Source organism: Erithacus rubecula (genome assembly GCF_903797595.1).
Source record: "Erithacus rubecula genome assembly, chromosome: Z".
NCBI lineage: Eukaryota > Metazoa > Chordata > Aves > Passeriformes > Muscicapidae > Erithacus > Erithacus rubecula.
In genome coordinates, this window is record NC_136661.1 from 2,754,117 (window position 1) to 2,774,579 (window position 20,463).

Sequence of the window (20,463 nt, forward strand, 5' to 3'; positions counted from 1 at the left end):
ATTTTGGGGTGCTCTTTTCTTAATGAAAGGTGAGATCATAGATTTAATGGCTTTATACTAAAATACAGTAGTGTTAGACATGATATTAGGGAGAAATTCTTTACTGAGAGGGTGGTGAGGCATAGGAACAGTTTGTCTAGAGTAGTTCTAGAGTAGTTCTGGAGGACACATTCTTGGAACTGTTCAAGGCTAAGTTTGATGGTGCTTGAAGCAACTTGAACTAGTGGAAGGTTGACCATGGCAGAGGGTTCTTTAAGGTCCCTTGAAGCCCAGATCATTCTATGATTCTATGATCGAATCATCATAATTTTATTGCATAATATCTATTAATTATAATGGTATAGATATAAATATAATTAGATGGTGATAATTGTGTAGTTACAATTATTACATAATCCTCAGTCTCCAACAGTTGTTTAAGGGAAAAAAAAATAACAAGTGACATGAAAATCAGAACAATTACATTGAATAACACTGTGATTCATACAATCTGCAAAAAGCCCCTTATTTTTCAAAGTTTGGTACAAAATAAAAACCAGTTATCACAAAATAAGTCCATTTTAAATAATGTTTGTCCTCTGGATCATTGTTGTCCCCAGACTCAGCATATGCTAACTGATGTGAATGAACTGAGAAGTGTGGCATGTTTCTGCTCCAAATTGCAAAGTTTCATAGAGGATTGTAACATTCTGTCCCTACCAGGAACTGTGACCAATTAAGCCTAGAAAGCTCTCTTGGAAAGATTAGCTTTTCTCCAAAACAGACAGACAGCATGTTCTGTATTAAATTTTAGTATTTTGCACATCTAGTGTTATATCCTTTGGGAACTGGTTTTCATAAATCCCACTACATTTAACTCCTCGTCCATGATTTTTGCAGCAATCTAATAACTGATAGTTACATAACTAGACCTTTTTGGGTTTTATTCACATTATTTAAATTTTGATCCATAATATGCATAGGTTGAAGAAAACAAAACTGAAAGTGAAGGGATAAAACTGTTTCTTCAGATAACTGCAGGAATTACTGGAAAAGTAGAAAAATGCTATGCATAAACAAGGTGGTATTAGTAAAATATGCCACCATTTCTTATGGGAAAAAGCTGCTCAGAATCACAGAATGGTTGAGCTTGGAAGGGATCTCTGGGGGTCACCTGGACCAACCTCCTGCTCAAGCAGAGATGCCTAGAATGGTTGTCCAATTGGTTTTTGACTGTCTCCACAGATGGAGACTCCATCATCATCCTGGGCAACCAGTGCCAGTGCTTGGTTATCCTCACAGTGGAAAGGTGTTTTCAGACATTCAAATGGAACCTCCCATGTTTCCATTTGTGCCCACTGCTTCTTGTCTTCTCACTGGAAAGAGCCTGACTGAAACTTCTTCGCATACTTCTGTAAAGGTATTCATATACATTGATAAGATTTCCTTAAGTGCTTGATCATGCAGATAAAGACACAACTCATCTATAAACAGGACATGCCTTTTAATGCCACAGAAGAGCAACATTATAGATATGCTGAAGCCAGATACTTCCACTGTGGGTATTTTATGAAGTGTTTTCACTGACAGCAGTAGATGGGGAGGCCCTAAAACACTGCCATATCTTCTACTGGATTTTTTTTCTGTTGTGTTCACCAGCTAACTTATCACCAGCATTAGGTAAATAAGAGCTAGAGTGTTATTTTAAATTCTAAAGCATTTTTTACTCTCACCACTGAAAGGTATTAATTGACACTAAAAGAGCTAACGCAGAATACTTCCCAGAAGAGTTTGGGTTTAGGAGAGTCACAGTAAAGGATGGCAAAGTGAAAATCTATTGGCAATAGGCATTTTTTCTCCTGTGTAGTAAGATGGTTCTATCATTACATCTAGCAATAGTTTGGTAGATCAGTCTTCTCTCAACAGACTGACACTACAAACTGACAAATCTATCACAGGAATTAGTATCAAACAAAGCAAAAACATCTTAGGAAGGCCAAGAAAGTAAAAATGTCACAGCACATGCTTGGATTCAGTTTCTTAGTCTTAAAGTTAGAAAATTTTGCTTTTTATTCAGAATCAGAAGATTTATACTTACAAAGTCTGCAAGCAAAATGTTACTTTAAACACTTCCTAGTCCCTGACTGATTCCAGCACAATGTCACAACAGATTTCATAAAGCTGACCTTTACTTTATGAGACTAGTCATCCAGAAACTTTTCTACCTGCTGTATAGTTTGTCTGTAGTGTTTATTTCTACAGGATATCAGCAGTAGCAGTATCTAGAGGAGATTGCTTGAAAAGCCTCACTGAGCTGAGGGTTGTTACATGAGGTAGTCCGATTGGTCTGGTGTGATTTGTGCTTGCTAAGGACATTGTCCACACTCCCAACCACTTTATTCTCCTTCAGTCATCTGGACATGGCTTCCCAAAGGACTCACTTCATAACTTGCTTCACCATGGACCTAAGGTGAGGATGACCAGCCTGATATCCCCAGACCCACCTCCTTAACCCTTTTGAACAAGGCCACACAATATTTCTCAAGTCATCAGAAACCTCTCTCTGAAACACCATGATGGTTTGAAGATTGTACAGAGTGTGACACAGGGGCATTCCATGGTTCCATGGGGCTGTTTGTATCCACCCTGCTTAAGTAGTCCTTAACTTGATTACAGTTTTAGAGACCTGAAGACAAACACAAGCTAACCCTAACCCTAACCCTAACCCTAAAAAATCAAGGCAAAAATGTCACTATTAATCGTAGACTTTTCCACAGAATTCCTTATTGCTGCTTTTCATATCCCTTGATCATATCAACTACTGCTGAATATGGGCTTTTCTAACTCCATCCTTTTTGTTTCTCGAAAAGTTATTGGTGCTTTGACCTGTTTTTGTGTAACCTGTTTTTGTGTTTTTGTGTGCTATTTCTGAAACTGCTTTTGGCAAACACACAATGCTGAAAAAAGCTATCCAGCTTTTCAGGGGCCAGGGCTACTGCTCTGTGTTTCTCAATCCATCCTAGACTGCACCTCACTCAACTGCACTTGTCTGCTGGATCAGAACTCAGACCACAAAAGTTCACTTTCCTGTACCTTGAATAAGCACACTTTGAAACAATAAACATGACTAATACTCCCTCCATTTTATGTCTGATCAAGAGCCATTCTACATCAAAGATCCATCAGCAGCAACACCAAGCCTGCTCAGCCTCCCTGAAAAATCACTTACAATTCACAGCTTCAGGTGCAGGTGGCACTGCATGACACGATGCATGGGTTTTGTTCTTTCTGTGTTTACATTCCTTCTGTTCTAGATAGCGTGGACAGCCTCTAACCTTTTCACAGCTCATACCTGTGACAGGCAGCTGAGGTTGTTTCTTTGAGAATGTAATAAAAGAACACATGAGCAGAGGTATTTTTTTTTTAAGTTATGGGAAGTTCTGTTTGAAATGTGTTAGGCTTTGTTAGGGGAATAGATTTCACTATTCCATCAAAATCAGATGCAGAAAATTCAGTGGGTTCTTTTTAATGAGCAAATATGAGACACGAGAAAAATAAGTATGCCAGTTAAGATCCACATGGCGGGAATTCAGAAATCCCATAATTGTTTGAATTCCACCTCCTTCCCCAGCCTCATACATGGGGGGAAAGCACATTACCTTCACTTTTGGTGCTTCAGAGATAATTTTCTCTTTGAGACTTTTAACTAGTTTTTAACTGTTTCTGCTGTATACAAAATAAAAAAATGACAGTAGTTTTGCTAGTGTCAGCTCAGAACAGAAGTCTATAACCGATAAGTCTTTATATCCTTAGGTAAGATACTCCTGCCTGACCTTGCTGGATCCCTTATGCAGTTTTCAGTAAAGGCCTCATGCATGTATGTATGTATGCACTTTTAGCTCTTAAAAGGAGAAGTGAAATATTTAGCAATCTGCTATGCAAGGTACTATCACTTTTCTGGGTGCTTGGTCAAAACAACAAACCAACCAACCAACCAACCAACCAACCAACCAACCAACCAACCAACCAACCAAATAAACAAACAAAAAACCAACAAAAAAACATATATGAGGAACATTTAGAACCAGCTTTTCAATTAAGCCTATTTTCTCTCAACATACTGAATACCATAAATACTGGTTCTGGAAACTATTACAACATTTTTAGAGCTGAAAAGTAATTATAATGAGATCTTGCAAACAATGAACTCTATTCTCCTTCTGACATACAGAAGGATTTACGAACACATTATTGCCTGTGCATTCAAAGAAAAGTCCCTTGTGTATCAGCAAAATAGGATGCAAATAACCACAAAGCTCTTCCACAATTACAGTGCTAGTTTCACCCATTTAAATTTTATTTAATATTATCATTATTATTGTACTAACAGTAGATGGCAACATTTTGTTGAAACTTGGAAAACCTTTGTGAGCTTTAAAAAGTCATTTCAGTTCTGGTTTTACTCATGAGACTTAGGCATACAGAAAAATAGTATATAGCATGTAATTAGAAACTATAAATTAACAAAATTGTTTAATTATCTGTATGAATTAATATTGCAATTATCTTATTACCTTCAAAACTCTGGATTGCCCAGGAGACTTTCTGACTGAAATCCAGATATGCTCTGACTATTTGGTGATTTGGTAAAATGTCAATGTCCTAAGGGTTAAGCTTTCCTTACACAAAATCATAACCAGTGAAAAGCAGCAGGTTGATTCCTTAAGAAGGCATGAATAAAGCTTTTCCTGAACTGTCAGCATCTCAGTATGTTTGGATCAAGGTTTTCAGAATTTAAAAGCATTTAAAACTCTCCAATTCTTCTCCATATATTTTATTCCCTGACAGATGCTCAGTGAATATTCCCATTTAATGCCGAAGTTGATTACAATTCTGCTGCTGACTTGATGGAAATGGGAACACCCCTTGTAATGTTAAAGGGTAGAACCTAGCTACTAAGATCACAATAAAACTGAAATCTCTTAGCCTTTATAACTTCTCTTGGAATAGATGTCTGCATCTGTGCATGTCTGCACAGATGTCAGGTGCAGGCTTGTGCATAAGGTGAAGCACAATCTCTCTACTCACCCAAGCTGGGCAAGTATCCACATCTTGGGCTGTATTCTAGTCTTTGGATACACACAGAAGGTACTTGTGTAATGTCAGGCCAAAGGTTTAGGAAAGGAAATGTGAGCTGCTTGGAGCTCCCTCAATATACTAATCCAAGTAAGGCTATTTGTGTGTTTGATTACACTAGGCAGCACTGCCTGAACTAAAGATTTGCCTTCTAGGTCTGTTCAAGCAACATATTTTATTCCAGTTTTAGTTGTTTGAACTAACCTTTAAACTAACCTTTTTGCAAGATATATCTGTGTGTGATTCCTTGTCTGGATCTGACTTCAAATCTTGAGCTACATCTTCACAACAACAGCAACAACAGAAAAGACCATATAGTCATGGAGCATTCACCACATTTTTGTGTTAAAGTTACAGTGAAAGTAAAAAGCAGATCAGCAGGTATCTTAACGGTGTATGGCTTTGTGAACCTTTTTGACCATGACACAGTATTCTCCATGGATAGTGCATCAATCACTGCAAAAGGCTAAGGCATTATTCCTGGCTTTCAGAAGCACAGCCTGGGCCTTGTGCTGTTTGTGCAGACAAGCACCGAAAGAATGTCATTTGAGAGGGAGAGTGGGAGCTGAGTGAAGAGAGGGGGCCCTTGTATGGGGAAGAGAGAGGAAAAATGAAAGGAAGAAGGCTCAGATGCTGGAAAGCAAGATGACTTTTAAGCTGCCAAAGGTTTAACAAAAGCAATCCTGGGGTTATCCAAGAGGAAGTGAGCTTCTTATCATAAATAAACAGATGATTTCATGGGCATGCTCTGGATCTCACCACACTTCTATGTGTATCCTATTAAGTGGTGTTTGGACTCTGACTTTTTCTAGTGGAAGGATCTCTTCTGCAGAACACCACTGAAGGCTGCACATCCCACAGAGCATTTTTGTGGATGTGGAAGAGTTCAGCAAGGGTCCCATATATTTACACTTTTTCTCTGATAATGAAATGAAAAATAGATAGATAGATAGATAGATAGATAGATAGATAGATAGATAGATAGAGTATTAAGAAATTAAATACTCTGTAATAGTAAAATCTAGTATACGTAGGGCAGCCTCTATATTCTTCCGATACATGGATATTAAGTTATTTCTAAAGATGTGTTTTATTAGAAGAAAGCAGAAGCATCTAGAGATATAGGTAAATAGACTAGGATTAGGTAACTGAGGCTGCATTCTGTACTTTGATTGTGACTGCAGAATTCCTTTGAGTGTATCTTTCTGCAAGAAATCCAGTGCAGCTGCTTGAGAAACCGCCAGCTGTGGCGTGAGTAAGAATAAGAAGCTGCTAAAACTTTGGCTGGCTACTAGTACTGGTTTTGAATGAAGTTCAGGGGAATGTTCTACCAAAAAAAGACAGAAGAGTTTAAAAGCTGAAAAGTAAAACAAATCAGGAGATTCGGAGTCCCTCATCTTAAGAAACAATGTGCATTACACCTACAAGATGTGATGCCAAAGTAGATTTTGTTTGCAAAATTCAGGAGTCAGTAAGCAACTGAATGATCCCAGAAAGAATTAGACAGGAAAGAAAGGCACACATTATCAGTATTCTCTCCTAAAACAACAATGCACTTAGCCAGCAGTTGCCTGCTAGCAGTGTGTGCCATTTTATGAATTTGGAGGACACAAACACAGCCAATCCAAGACGTCAAATGGAGAGGCTGGAGCATAACTTTTTATACACTTCAGCTTGAAAATAACATGGGTAAAAGAGGGCCTCTGATTTGATGCTGCCTTTTCTGGAATGTACAGTGCAACTGGATCTAAATTTTGGGAGAGTGCCCAGTTTCAGATGTCTAAAGCCTCTGTTGAAAGCAATGGAGACTATACACTGCCAAAGTTTTATGTATGCAACTGCAGATTGATTGCCTAATGGCAGTGGTGGACTTTGATCATGAATGTCTGGAGAGAGAAGTCACAGTAGGCACCCTTTCCCCCATTTTTTCCTTTACCCTCTAACTCTACTCTTTCTCTGTTTTCCCCCAGCATTTACTACAATCCTTTCACTGATACCTGAGATATAAAAGTTCCCCTCCCCACATATTTATTTTCTTTAACAGTTTGCTAGTTGAGGACTGTGCAAGAGGAGTTAACTGGAGAACGTGAACGGTATGCAATTGCTCTAACACGTTGTCTATTTCAGGCTTTATGGGTGAGAGAAACAGATGAAGATAATTTCCTCTCATTTTCTGTTTCTTATTACTAAATTGTGAGGAATTCTTAGGTACAGAACATCCAAGTAGGATCATCATCCCTATGCAAAGGAAAATTATTTCCTTACAGTTTGGTCAATGTGTGAGTCAGAGTCACATAAAAGATGTAATAAGCTTCTTCTGCTTGCAATTAGAGGTTTTGTTCTGATGGCAAATTAAAATTTAAGTCCAGTAGAATTAGGTGCAAAATCTTGCAGATTCCCAGCTAACTGTATATTGTGATTCCATTTGGCAGCTAATAGGGTTCAGAAAATTACTTTTATTGGCCTGTACTTTCCATTTTACATATACTTCTGGAATTGTGCGAAATGACAGCAAACTGCCATGAATATGTATTTAGTCTATATTCAAATCTCACTTCCTTCCCTTAATGAAAATAAGGGAAGAACATCAATTTTTATTCCTTTTTACAGAAAAAAGAGAGTAGCAGTCTTAATACTTACACACCTAACAGATGGAATGAAGTTACAAAGAAATGCCTGAGAGTATAGGTTCTCTTTCCTTGTGAAAAATCTTGCGCAGTCAAAGAATTAATTTTTTTTTTTCAATAAATCATACTTTCCCTAAAATCAGCCTGTTTATTCTTCTTTATATCTGCAGTTATAGGGAATCATCTCAGAAGCTTCCAAATCTGCCACAAAGACAGATGTTTGAACAATTCCCTCCTGTTCAGTATCAGCTGTTCAGCAGAGCTTGCCTCAGAAATAAAGTACCAGTTACCTCTAATTCTGGCTGCCTTTTCAGGAATGATACAAGGAATTTTTTAATAACAAAGCTACTTTTTATGTTCTGAAGATTAACTAGAAAACCTCTGGCAAACAGATTCAGCTCATCAACAGTAGGACTTGCGTGGGCTCCTTGTTATTAAACTTTACTTGCAGACCAACTAGTATCATTTTTATGAAGCCATGGTGGGGGGTCATTGCACTGAGTCCCCCAGGAATTCTGCATCTTTCCCTTTCAGGCAGGATGGATTCATTTATTTGTTGAATAAAAGCAGAGGCCAGGTTAGGTCACTTGAGAAAGAATGTAGGTAGCCTTATGTCTTGGCCTCCTGTGGGTGCAGAGTGAGATAGTGAAACTGACATACTATTCCAAGATAAATAGTCTTGAAGGTCTAGTTGAAAATGTTCCTCCTCATTGAAGAGGGATGGACCAGAGAACATTTAAAGTTCCCCTCAAACTATTCTGTGATTCTATGGAGGTTACATTACCACATTATCTTACTCATTAGTTAGTGTCCTTAGGTGTGGATGTGAAGAGGGTACAAAGAAATGAAATGAAAAATATTCAGACCAGGTGAGGATATAGTGTCAGTATGTTTTTCAGAGTTGTCATGTGCTTTGCTCTAAATAAGCTTCACAAGGAGTGGCATAAATGTAAAAAAAAAAGTATATTTCTGTTTTCCTTTCCATTGGTACCTGCCTTATAGGCAGGTTATAGGAGAGGTTCTTTTCCCTCAGAATCCAAAAGCCTTCTGACAGGTGAGTCGCAAAACAAAAACAAAAACAAAAACAAAAACAAAAAAAAAAAAAAAAAAGAAAGAAGCCTGACTTTGCATACTAGAATCTTGACCATAGCAGGGGGTATAAATTTTCCTAGAAATGAACTCCCATGGGAAAAAAAACCATAAAACCCCATAAAAGATTAAGTATAGAAAATAATGGCAATCCAAAAATATGGTAACAAAACATGGCAAATCATTTTGGAGGGAAGCCATTTCATATTTATGAATTAGGCTGACCTCTGCATACTTGACCAAAGTTCTTATTTTACCACTCCTGAGCTCATAAAAGACGGTATATTTCATCCCAGGGGTAATGTTAAGATACTGTGAGTTAAGCCCAGAAATATGTGCTGAACATCCCCCATTAACAGACGGGGTGGAGTCTTGTGCATAGGACCAAGTCTTGAGTAACCCTTTCACAACCTTCCTTCTCTCATGTCCATCTCTGCTCTATGCTCTGGTCAGAGAAAACTTTTCTGTGCAGAGACATGACAGCCTATGTGGCGACTGGACTTGCTGGAGTCCTTGTGAGACGTCTTCATTCACACTTGATATTTGTCTTAAGTATTCAGCAGTTATTGGTGGACTAGAAGCACCATTTTTCATGTCTTTCCCTTTGGGGGCCACAGAAGGAAGGAAATTAGCATTAAAAAGTATGGCATACTGTGACCATAAGTATCACTAGGACAACTACTGTAACATAGGGTGATCTCCAGCTCCGATAAATTACACCAAAATCTAATTTGGCTGCTATAACAGCAGGCATCAGAAGAGTCTTCCTTGCCCCACCTGTTGTCTCTAAATAGGCCATATGTGTTTCAGCTCCCAAAGGTGCAAGACAAATTCCCAGATAGCTACTCTGTCTGGAAATGTTAGGCATGGACATATTCAAATAGCAAGGAAAAAAATATCCTCTCCCCTTCTTATCCCCATCCCACAGCTATTAAAGCTGTGATAGGTCATCACCATGGCGTTCCTCAGCCTTCAGGAAGAAACCTAGGTACTTCATCCTTTCTTGTTTGGTCTCTTTCCTCATATTCTTGAAGATGCCTCTTTGCTTTGGCCACATATATGTCAATCTCAGATTTTTTTTCGATTTCAGTCTAAATTTCCACTAGTAAAATTCTGTAGTAAGGGGAGAACTTAATTCTATTTCATAGCTATGGTAGAAGATCATGCTCTCCATTTTGGTGGGTTGCACAACTCTGCCAAGCTTATCTGTCTAAAGCAAAATAGAGAACAGGTGTGGCGCTGTCCATCTTGAAGGCAATGCCATACTGGTGGAACACCTCTGTTTTCTGAAATGGAACAACATGGGCCACTTGGCTGTCTTTGAAGATCTGATTGCATGACTGAGTTGGTAACAGGGATCACCTCTAAACAGCCAAAGATGTTAGATTTGGGCTGATTAAGAAGTCGAAGAAAGGGTGAGGGGTGCAGCCAGCAAACAGTGGTATCTATCCATGATGAGATGGCCTCCTGGAGCACATGGTGCAAAGCTTAGACTGCAAGGAACTGACAGCTCTGTGGAAAAGCTCTGCATAACAATCTCTGCAGGCATCAAACTCTCTGGAAAACCCGCCAAAATGTGCCATAGAACGTTATTTTTCCGTTTAATGAAGAAGCAGCATGCAGTGATGCCTAGTAAACAGTTTTAAGCGCTCACCATGCCTCAGTTAATTAAAAACTAAGGTAAATTCTGGAGCCTTAATACAAACTTGTGTCTGTAGTCATTGTGCAGTACTCAGGAGACCAGAGCAGAACAAGATTTTAATTATTTCAAGCAGAGCCTATAAACTTAGTAATTTTTCCATTGCTTCCCTTCCGTAAAGTGAGGCTTACAGTCCGGCGAGCAGCGTTTGAGGGATGCCCCAGAGAGACAGCCCAGCGCTGCCTTGGGGAGCTGTTGTGGCCCGGGGGGCACACGTGCGGGCTCAGAGCCCCCAGGGGGGGCGGGCAGAGGGGCAGGGCAGCCCCAGTGTCGCCGTGCCCGACGCTCCCGGCCCGGAAAACCGAGCCCCGATCCCCATCCCCATCCCCTATCCCCTATCCCCATCCCCGATCCCTATCCCCATCCCGAGCCCCGAAAGGGGGCGCGCCGGGCCCGCGCAGCGCTGCGCGGTCGCGCATGTGCCGCGCCCGGGGCTTGAGGTGGCGACTTCGCCCCGCGCGGCAGCTCGGAGTGGCCGCAGGCCATATCAGGGCTGTTTTCCCAAGGGGAATGGAAATCTGGGGCGTCCTAGAAGTAGTGCCGGGCGAGGCCGCGCCGGAGGTCGCGGCGCTGCGGCGGCAGATGTGTTTTGGGGAGGGGGCGCAGAGACGTGCGGCGCAGACCCCGGGGCGGCCGGCGTTCCGCCCCGGCGGAGGGAGCGTCTGCCGCTGGCCCCCGCCGCGAAACTGCTGCCGCTCGCCCGCCGGCTTCGGCAGAGGGGTCCGATTCCGCCTGCGTGCGAGAATAAATGAGAGAAAGCCTCGAGATGCTCCGTGGATGAAACGGAGAGCTGAGCTGCCCCGCGACAGCCAGGTGCCCGCCGTGCCCGGCGGCGGACAGACCCGCAGGAATCCCGCCGGGCTGAGTCGGCTGGCAGTGTTCTCTAAGGCCTGGGGAGGATTTCCCCCGCTCCCGGAGGCAGAGGTTTGCGGAGGGCGATGGCGAGGAGGTGCGCGGGGCCCATCGCCCTGCCCAAGCCCGACCGCCTGCGCCCGGGTTATCTGCAGAGGGCGAGTACGCGGCAGTGATATACAGCTTTCCGAAGGCTCCCGTGGTGAGCGTGGGGTGCAATTCCTCCCGCTGCCCATCACCCCCAGGCTGTATCTGAGGGATCCTCTCTTTGCATTTAGCCTCTTTATGGGGCTTTATGCTCCAGCGGGGCGGTCTGTGCGAGGAGCGCTGTGCTGCCGGGCGCTGCGCCGCACTGGCGCTGCCCTCGCTGGGGAGAGCGGGTTCGGGCTGCAGCCCGATCGGGCTGTGCCGGAGCTACCGCCGCTGCTGCTCGGGCCCCGCTGCCCCCGAGCGCCCCGGTGGAGTGTGCCAGTCCTCTTGTTTTAAATACACCGTCCCCCGGGCTGTTGTAACAGCGAAGAATGCAGATACAAATAAGAGGCACCTAACTTGAACATCGTCAATGTTGCACTGTAAAAAATATGCGATTACTGTTCTTAAGAAAAACCCAACAACAATAACAACAAGCAAACACCAAACAACAACAACAAAAACACAAACAAACAAACCAAAAAAACCAACCCACCGCAAAACAACTAAGATGAATTAAAAATAGAGGGGAATTAGAGGCTCTAATATTTGAGTGAACTCTGCAGAATCAAACGAAGATGTTATTGCACGGCAGTAACAGCAATAATATGTATCGAATTTGTCTGTGTGCACAAGCAGGAAAAAACAACCTTTTTTTTACTTCTCTGTGCAATTTCAGAGCCTTAGTGCTGAAATTAGGGTAAGTGGGAAACAATATGCATAATTACAAGAAAAAAACCCCACAAGGGTTGAAAACGAAGAACAGTTAGCAGCACACAAAACGTCACGAAGACAGTAGGCTTGTTAGGCACAGGGAATGTTTGTCTGGATGGCTGCTCGCCCAATTTCTTCGTAACAAACACTGTTTTTGTAACAAAGATGTTATTGGTCCTTGTCATAACAATAATAGCTATATGAGCAGGATTTTGCTCCTTTTGCTCATGAATAATGATGGTGTTCTGCTGCCGAGAGTGTAATGATTTGGAGCTATAAAACTCGGATTTTCATCTTTTCTAGGTGCTCCCTGTACACCCATTTCGCCCTCGTTTTGCAAAGACTACTTTGCACTTGTTTTATTCACTTGACTTCGTTCAGGCACTGGCTTCTGACCAACGAGGGCATCCTACCTGGCGATACTCTAGCGGAACAGAAAATCCTGCGAAGAAGATTGCAGTGCTCAGGCGCTTGATTCAATGCAGTGGTTTTGCTAATTCCTTAGGGTGTCCAGACACAACTGATATAAGAACTTTCTAAACCTGCAGCCGTGAAGTTCTAAAGTCCTGTAATAACTCCTGTACTTCAGACTGTATCTATGCATGCACAGAAATGCGTACAGCATTATGACCTCAAAGATACTAGTTTCTAAAGTTTGGATCAATGCAATTCTCTCTTTAGGAGGCATCGCTTGATAGAAGTGCACATCTCCTTTTCCCTTCCCTTCTACTTTGATATGTCCCTTTATAACACTATTTACATTTAGTTTGGACGTTTTGTAGCTAAACACGGAGACAGATTTTTTAAATGGACACAGAAATAATGTCATCTGGAACTCCTTGGCGAACGCAGTAGGGAATGGGGTAGGATTGAAGAACATTTAAACGCACTTTACAGTACTCTGTTACTGCAACAGTGGCTGCAGAACTGCAGCTGCGAAGGGAGGAGTAAGGAGGGGAAAGAGGGGGGAACAGGGCTATTTAAGTGATATTTGAATCGGGCTCGCATTTTTAGTGTTGTTTGTGAAGTGCATATGGAACTCCCTGAAGCTGTTCAGCAAGTGCTGACAAAAAATATCTGTCGAGGAAACAAGGAGACATAGGAATATTTTATTCACTTCTTACTTGTTTTGATAGCTGGGCACACCATTAATAACATCATGAAGGTGGCACCTACCGTAGATTTACTATATTTAAAGATTTTTAATATTTAATTTTTTTATGTTTAGTATTTGGGGTGTTTAGCAGCAATACTATAAACGTTTCTTTCGGTGGGCAAATGCTGCTGTCTGCTTAGATCAGAGTGACTTGCCAAGCTAAGGAAGCCATTTCCTATAACAGGTACTTTGACAAGGATAACCAACAGTCTTATATACCAAAGAGTAGTCAAACCGCAGTAAGATTCAAAGCAGAGAACATTTTGTTCCAGACAACGAGCTAAAAATAACAGCCCCTCCCCGTGCTGGAAAGGGGGTTGATTTTCACATTTGGAAGGGCAAATAGAAATCAGATTATTAATGTAATCAAACCGAAAAATCTGCCCGGAGAGGTGAAGGGTGAAAGTTTGGAAGTGTCAGTGCTTAAAAGAAAAAACCAAAAAAAAAAAAAAAAAAACCCAAAAAAACCCCCACAAAACAAAAAATCCCCAACAGAGTCCAGAGACAGGGCTCTGAACGGGATTTGATGGGTTGTTGGAAGATTTAATAGTTTTATGCCTTCGTCATGGCACATCAGAACATGGTGTTTGAGCTAGGTCATGGTAATGACAAATGGCACAGCCAAGTGTAATGCTCCAGCGTTCTGCCACTCGAAGCCAAACGTGAAAGCCCCATTTTCAGCCCGAAAGTAAGCTCGTTCCGCAGCCTCATGTTTTACCTACCTGCAGGACAGGCTCTCTAAACGTCAGAAACTGAGAAATTGCTTTGACATGCATTTCGGAGATTAGACGCTAAATGTGGTGCACGTCAATAAGGAAATGCTTAACAACACGATAATTACACCGTCCACGTTAGATGGTTGGTTAGAGACTTTCAGCATCCACCCTGTGGAGGAAAAGACGAGCTTCTTTATTTGCAGACCATAGGAGAAAATAAGAGGAAAACAACACCATCAAAACTCACTTTTTAATCCCCCAATCACGTTTTCTGCAAGCAGAGAAAGCTTTCCTCTTTTCCAATAAGCGTGCTTCCAGATAGGTGATACTTTCCTATTCTAGTGAGCGGCTCGGGGTTTGCTTTCGGACTTAAATGTTTGAAGCACGATGGAGATGTCGTATTAGAAGAGTCGGCGACAGCCCGGCGGAGCGGCGTTGTTCCGGAGCAGCTCGGCACGGCGGTGAGCTGCGGAGAGCAGCGAAGAGCCGCGGAGAGCCGCTCTCCCCAGGCTGCGATGCCGCCCTGCCGAGCCGCTCCGGCCGCAGCCCTCGAGCATCCCGGCCCCGCTGCTTCGTCCCGCCGGACCCGGTACCCCCTCCCGCCAGCCCCGGCACCGCCATCCCGCCAGCCCCGGCACCGCCGTCCTGCAGCCCCGGCACCGCCGCCAGCCCCGGCATCGCCGTCCCGCCGGACCCGGCACCGCCGCCAGCCGGCCTGCGGGGCCACCAAACAGGCGGCTCGGAGCTGCGGCTCTGCAGGGTCCCCGGCGCTGCACGGCAGCCTCGCTCCGCTCGTACCCGCTTTATTTTCATCCGGTCCTACGACACAAACTTTGTGTCGTGCGTGCCCCCCTCTCCTCCCACGCCCACAACTCCTCTCCTCCGGACACAAACATAAGCTCTTCTCGATTCTGCTCCTCTGAGGTCCCCACATCGGGATGGGGTGGCAGTCCCGGCCTCTTTCTTTCCCGGGGCAAGAGGCTTTCCTTTCCCCATCCAGGGAGCCGGGGTCGGACTTTCACCGCTACCTCTCTCTCGCCCGCTAGGAGCAAGGGAGTCCCGCACCTCCGGCCGCCTGTCCCAGCCTCCCTTCGCGTCCCGCCTGCGGGACTTGCAGCTTTTCCCCTTCTGTCCTGCTTGTCTGCCCGCCTGCCCGCCTGCCTCCCTCCCTTTTTATTTTCCCCGCCAGTAACTTAAGCCCAAGCCAAAGGAGGCATAAGGAAAAATACAGCCGTGGGCTCCAGGTCTATAAATACAGCTCGGAAAGAGCGTCCAAAAGTTTCGAAGGAAAGGAAGAAAGCGTACGGAGACAAAAGCCAAGTACCGCTCCGCTGCTGCCGATACTCTGTGCTCTGGCTTCGCGGCGGCAGAGCGAGTTCGTTCCCTGTTTGTTTGGGTGGGATTTTTTCGGGAAAGGGGTGGTGGCAGTAGAAGGGTCGGTGCATTCATTATTTCAGCTTTAAGTACGTGAGTTTTATCCGCAAATACCAGTCGATCAACTTTGCAGTTGCTATTGTGAGTGGAAACTTTCCTAATGGGGCCGAAGCCGCTAGTGGAGGGCGACTTTTTTGTTTGGTTTGGGGTTTTTGTGATTTTGTTTTTTGTTTTTTGTTTTCTTTTCCATCTAGTGAAGCCTAAGAACATTGAACATTTCCTTGTTCATTCCTTGTTTTGTGTATCGATTGGAGAGAGAAAGAAACAGTCGTGTTTTTAAAGGAGGCATAGCGGTGCCCCTATGCTCTGTGTCGTCTTAGACGATACTCTCTTAGAAATTCACCTTAGTGGTGCTGCCATTCCCCGTGAAAGTAACGCTGGGGTGTCAGAGAGGAAATGACCAACATATGTCCGCTAATCCTAAGTATTTATTTACGTTAACTCTGTTTTCTTCATCCTACGTAAGACATTGGTATTGGACTGAAAATACTGCTCTTTCTCAGAATGGAGCAATACCCATTCAGAATAACAACGATAGAAGGAGTCAAGGAAATGTGCATATACTGGATGAAATAGGGAGAAACCGACCCAGTTTTGGAGTTCATCTCTTTGGGGGATTGAGGCTGTGAGGAGGAAGCAGGTCCGAAGTTAGGGAATGGGAACGGCTAGCGGAGAAAGTGACTGTCGTTGCGCAGGCAGCCTTTGAAAGCGCAAGCAAGAACATGCCAAGCTGCCCTGCAGCGAGAGCGTGAAGCGGAAGGAGAGAGAGGCCGCAAGGAGCACTGAAAGACGCTGCAAGAAGCACGGAAAGACGCTGCAAGAAGCACGGAAAGATGCTGCAAGGAGCACTGAAAGATGCTACCCGGAGCGGCCGCCGCCTGCGCCCCGAGCTGCCTGGGACAGCGGCCCCAGACCCCGCGTCCCCACGAGGGAGGGCGAGGGGCCTCTCCCCCAGGAAGAGAAAAGCCATCGGCAGCTGTTGTGGGACAGAAATACGGGGTGCTGGGGAAATGAGGGCTGAGAGGCAGGATACATTGCAAAAGAGCAAGCAGACGCTTCAACACTGCAGCTTTGCCGGAGTTCATGGTTTCTTTGCAGGACAAGCGTAAGACAAAAAGAGGTCACTCCGAGGAACTATGTAGACTTCAAATAATCTCTTTTCCGGGCCCTCCTACGTCTTCGACAGGGCAGGAGGCAGCTTTATCATGCACTGCTACAAAACGGAGCTCGTCACCCTGCCCCCATGGCACTGTCAGCCAAGGGGGAGAGTTGACCGTGCTTGCCAGGCTTTGAGGTTTTTGCTTAATTAGCAGTGGTGAGCGTTGTTCATAGGCGTTACTTTTGGTTCAGGGAAAGGAGGATGATGAAATAGAAATCGTGTATCTGCTTTATGTCTAAAAATTCACCAGTTGTCAATGTCTAATGAAACAGCAATACTGCACAGCTTTTGTGGCTGCGGGGTTGTGAAGCCATCCCAATACCTCCTCACTGGGCTAGCTCTCACCATATTTGGCATTTACCACGTGTAGCACTTGGAGCGGAGGCTTCCCCACCACGCACATGTGCTGCCACCAGACCATCACAGCTTTACTGATGACAGATTTCTAGTAACTGTAGAGTTATTTCCAGGGGATGGATTGCCCTGCCAGCCTTCGCAGCCCTGCAGTCTGCCCTGGGGTGAGCAGGGAGCTGGGGGCAGTGAGGGGACTGACACAGATGGGGGTAAAACACCGCACAGCCACAGGGACAGAGAGGTGCAACTCATCCTGCACCCTCAGTTTGCATCTGCTCACTGGGGTGAGACTGACAGCCCTCCAGGAGCAGTGTGTAGCCAGAGCTCAGACTATTTAAAGCCTCTGCTCTTGCTGCAGACTCTAAGCAGTGTGTGCCAATCCCCTTGGCTTGGCAACATTATTTTTGGCTGCAGCTTCCTCCCACATTGTAGGAAATACAATAAAATTAAAACAAACATAAAAAAAAATAAAGTAGAAAAGAAAGAAAAAAGAGATGCAGAGCAAGTGCTCCTGGCAGGGGAAGGAAAGGAGCCTAAGAGTATCATGTCTTCCTGTCTTGCTGTTCTGTGGTCACCTCCCCTCCAGCTATGGCACCTCTGCCTACTTGGTGTGGGGTGAGTGGAGGCACAGGCAGCATAGCAATGTAGCCCCACAGTTCCACTATCACAGCTCAGCCTTCAAAAGGGAGTGGCAATGAAAAAAGACATTTAAACAAGTCCTACTCCTGAATTGAGGCCATGAGAGTTACAAGCACAATGCATTCCAGAAACAAAGAAACCTGTCCTTTCTCAGAGAACTTTATCTGTCAAAATTTCACAGAAAATGAAAGAGGATGTGGTTCTGTGAGGGAAAGTAAAACCATAAAGGATAAAAGAACCTCCTTTCATTGGTGCAGAAGAAAACATCAAATAACATTCCAGTGGAAAAGCACTGCTTACTCTTTTTTTCCCTCTAATATATCTCTATACAGAGATTATGATGCAATTATGCAAAATACATTATGTGCTGAAAAATTGATAGTATTTCTACTTATGGACTGTAAGTTCATTTTGTCTCTTTGAAGACACTCACGTATTACTTTCCTTCACATACTGTGAAGTCTAGTAGACCTTTCTTCATGCCCTTCATACACATTTCAGGTGCTTCAGCTCCTACTTCCAAAAATATTTTCCTTTCTAAGGAAGACAAGGAGAGGTAATGATAAAAATGGTCGTGTTGAGGGCTAGGAGGATAATGGAAGAGGTAAGATTTGCTTTGATTTGGTTTTTTCTTATCAGTCAGTACCATTATTGTGACAAGGCTTGCTTTTTCTCATCCTAGTCAAATCGAGCTGCTCTTGGCCTAGACTATTGCCTGCTGCTGGCAGTCACACCTTCTTCTGACTTTCTCTGCTTCCTCTACTCTGGAGCTCCATGGTGTCCTGCTTTGCCACTTGTTCATAGTAGTACAAAAATATATTACTTCATTAATCAGTTAAGCCAATTAACAATAAGATTAATAGCCTTACCTTATTAATTTGAGCATATGCAACTCTGTATTTAGAGTATTCACAGAACTACTGGGTATGATTAAGCTACAGAGAAGTTCCATTATAGCCTTGTTTTTCATATGTTCAAAGTGTTCTGAAAATCTCACCTTTGAAACTCAAATTTCCTATGTCTAGCAAAAAATAGTAATGTGCCAGAAAGTCTTCATCTGAACACAAAACCAAGTCTTTAAGAAAGTCACTACATGTTTAAAGTAAGAAGCAGGATTTATATTTTAGCTTAAATACTTTCAAGTAATTTTTTTTTTCACTCTGAATTTACCTGTACTTGAGACACAGGATGGCTTGTCCAGGTGTTGCTTACATGCAGGGTATGGGTTTCATTCTAAAACTGGCTCTGAGAGGTTCACTATAGTGAGAGGCTCCTGGCAAAGCTCAAAACTATTATGCCACACTTGGGTAGCTCTTCAGGGCTGCAGTGTTGTTCTCTGGGCCTGTACTGTTCCACTCATCTTCCTTATTGTGGCTTACCTCTATGCAACACAAATTACGTGGTCACTTGTGGCTTATGCACACATAATCTCCTGTCATGTAGCTCATTCCAGTTTTACATGCTTGTCTCACCTTGGACATGCTGCTGAGGTTAGCCAGATCTTGACAACACCAAGCTAATCAAGGGGTTTGGTCATTCCCTGATGTGGTCATGGTTTACAGCCTCATTTTGGTAGCTACATGGAAAATTAACTGTCAGTGAGGCACTTAAGTGTTGAAGACAAGAAAGCTTTGTATGATTTAGGGTGTGCCATTATACACTTTGTTGTGCACCTGCACAGCTGTGACTATGGTGAACCTGAATAGCCCACATGAGTGGCTAAAATACCTGCTTATATATATATATATATATATATATATATATTTGTATATATAAAATTATACTTATAATTTTATAATTATAATTATGTATGTATGTATTTTATAACATTTTATATTTTAAAGAAAACTATGAGTTTGCATTTAGCTGCTACCTGCTCTGGCTTCCTGTTTCCCCAGTGCTCTCTGTCATTCACACCACAACAGTACAGAGTTATACTCCTGAGACATTGTCTCCCAGTCCAGACTATAGATCATCAATGATTGCATGTTGTAAAAATCTCTGCCCAAGGCTGTGGAATTCAGCTTCCTTGAGGTTGCCCATTCATAACCTCACATCCTAGGAAAGGAGGAGAGAAAAAATTTGACAGTCTGGATTAGATTCAAAAGAGTCAGAGGAAGTACTTATGTGCAAAAAGTTCTTTTAGCCTGCTAAACCAGCTTCTCATTTTCATTTCTGTCCTTTTCTGTTACATCAGACTGAACATGGATCACTCACTTCCAACACTTGGTGTTATCATACTCTCAAATCTTCCCTTTAGTCTTGCGTCAATGCCGGCTTAAATAGTCCCCCTCTTCTATCTATGATGCCAGTACTTGTCTTTAGCTCTTAAAGATTAATATATCAACATTCAGTAGGCTTCTTGGCCAGAACAACCTTGCCATAGCTCACCAGCCTTGTCTCCACCATACTGTGTTCTTCACAAAGTGACTCAGGTGGTGTCAGGTGTAGATTTCCACACCTACTTGTCTTCTGACCAGTAATCTCTCCTTACAACCGTTCTGGAATGACCACCTAGTCCATTTTCCCTGACTTCTCTTGCCAGTGAGTTAAGGAATTAACCTGAAATTCCCCCCATAATGCACTCATGAACTGGGAAAGTGGTTGCTAGCAGATAATACATGGGCCAAAATGCAGAGATAAAGGAGGAGCTTTGTGGTCTTGCCAGGTCACAGAATATAAACGACATAATTTTGGTTTCTTTGAATTGAGAACAAGAT

General features: G+C 43.3%; 1 long non-coding RNA gene across 1 annotated transcript; it reads right to left on the reverse strand.

The window, feature by feature from the left end:
- Nucleotides 1-12,104: 12,104 nt before the first annotated feature.
- Nucleotides 12,105-15,339, reverse strand: LOC306814435. The gene is made up of 3 exons (XR_013777168.1): nucleotides 15,186-15,339; nucleotides 14,164-14,326; nucleotides 12,105-12,727 (listed from the first exon to the last, which is right to left on the reverse strand). It is a non-coding gene; the product is annotated as an uncharacterized lncRNA (long non-coding RNA).
- Nucleotides 15,340-20,463: the final 5,124 nt, after the last annotated feature.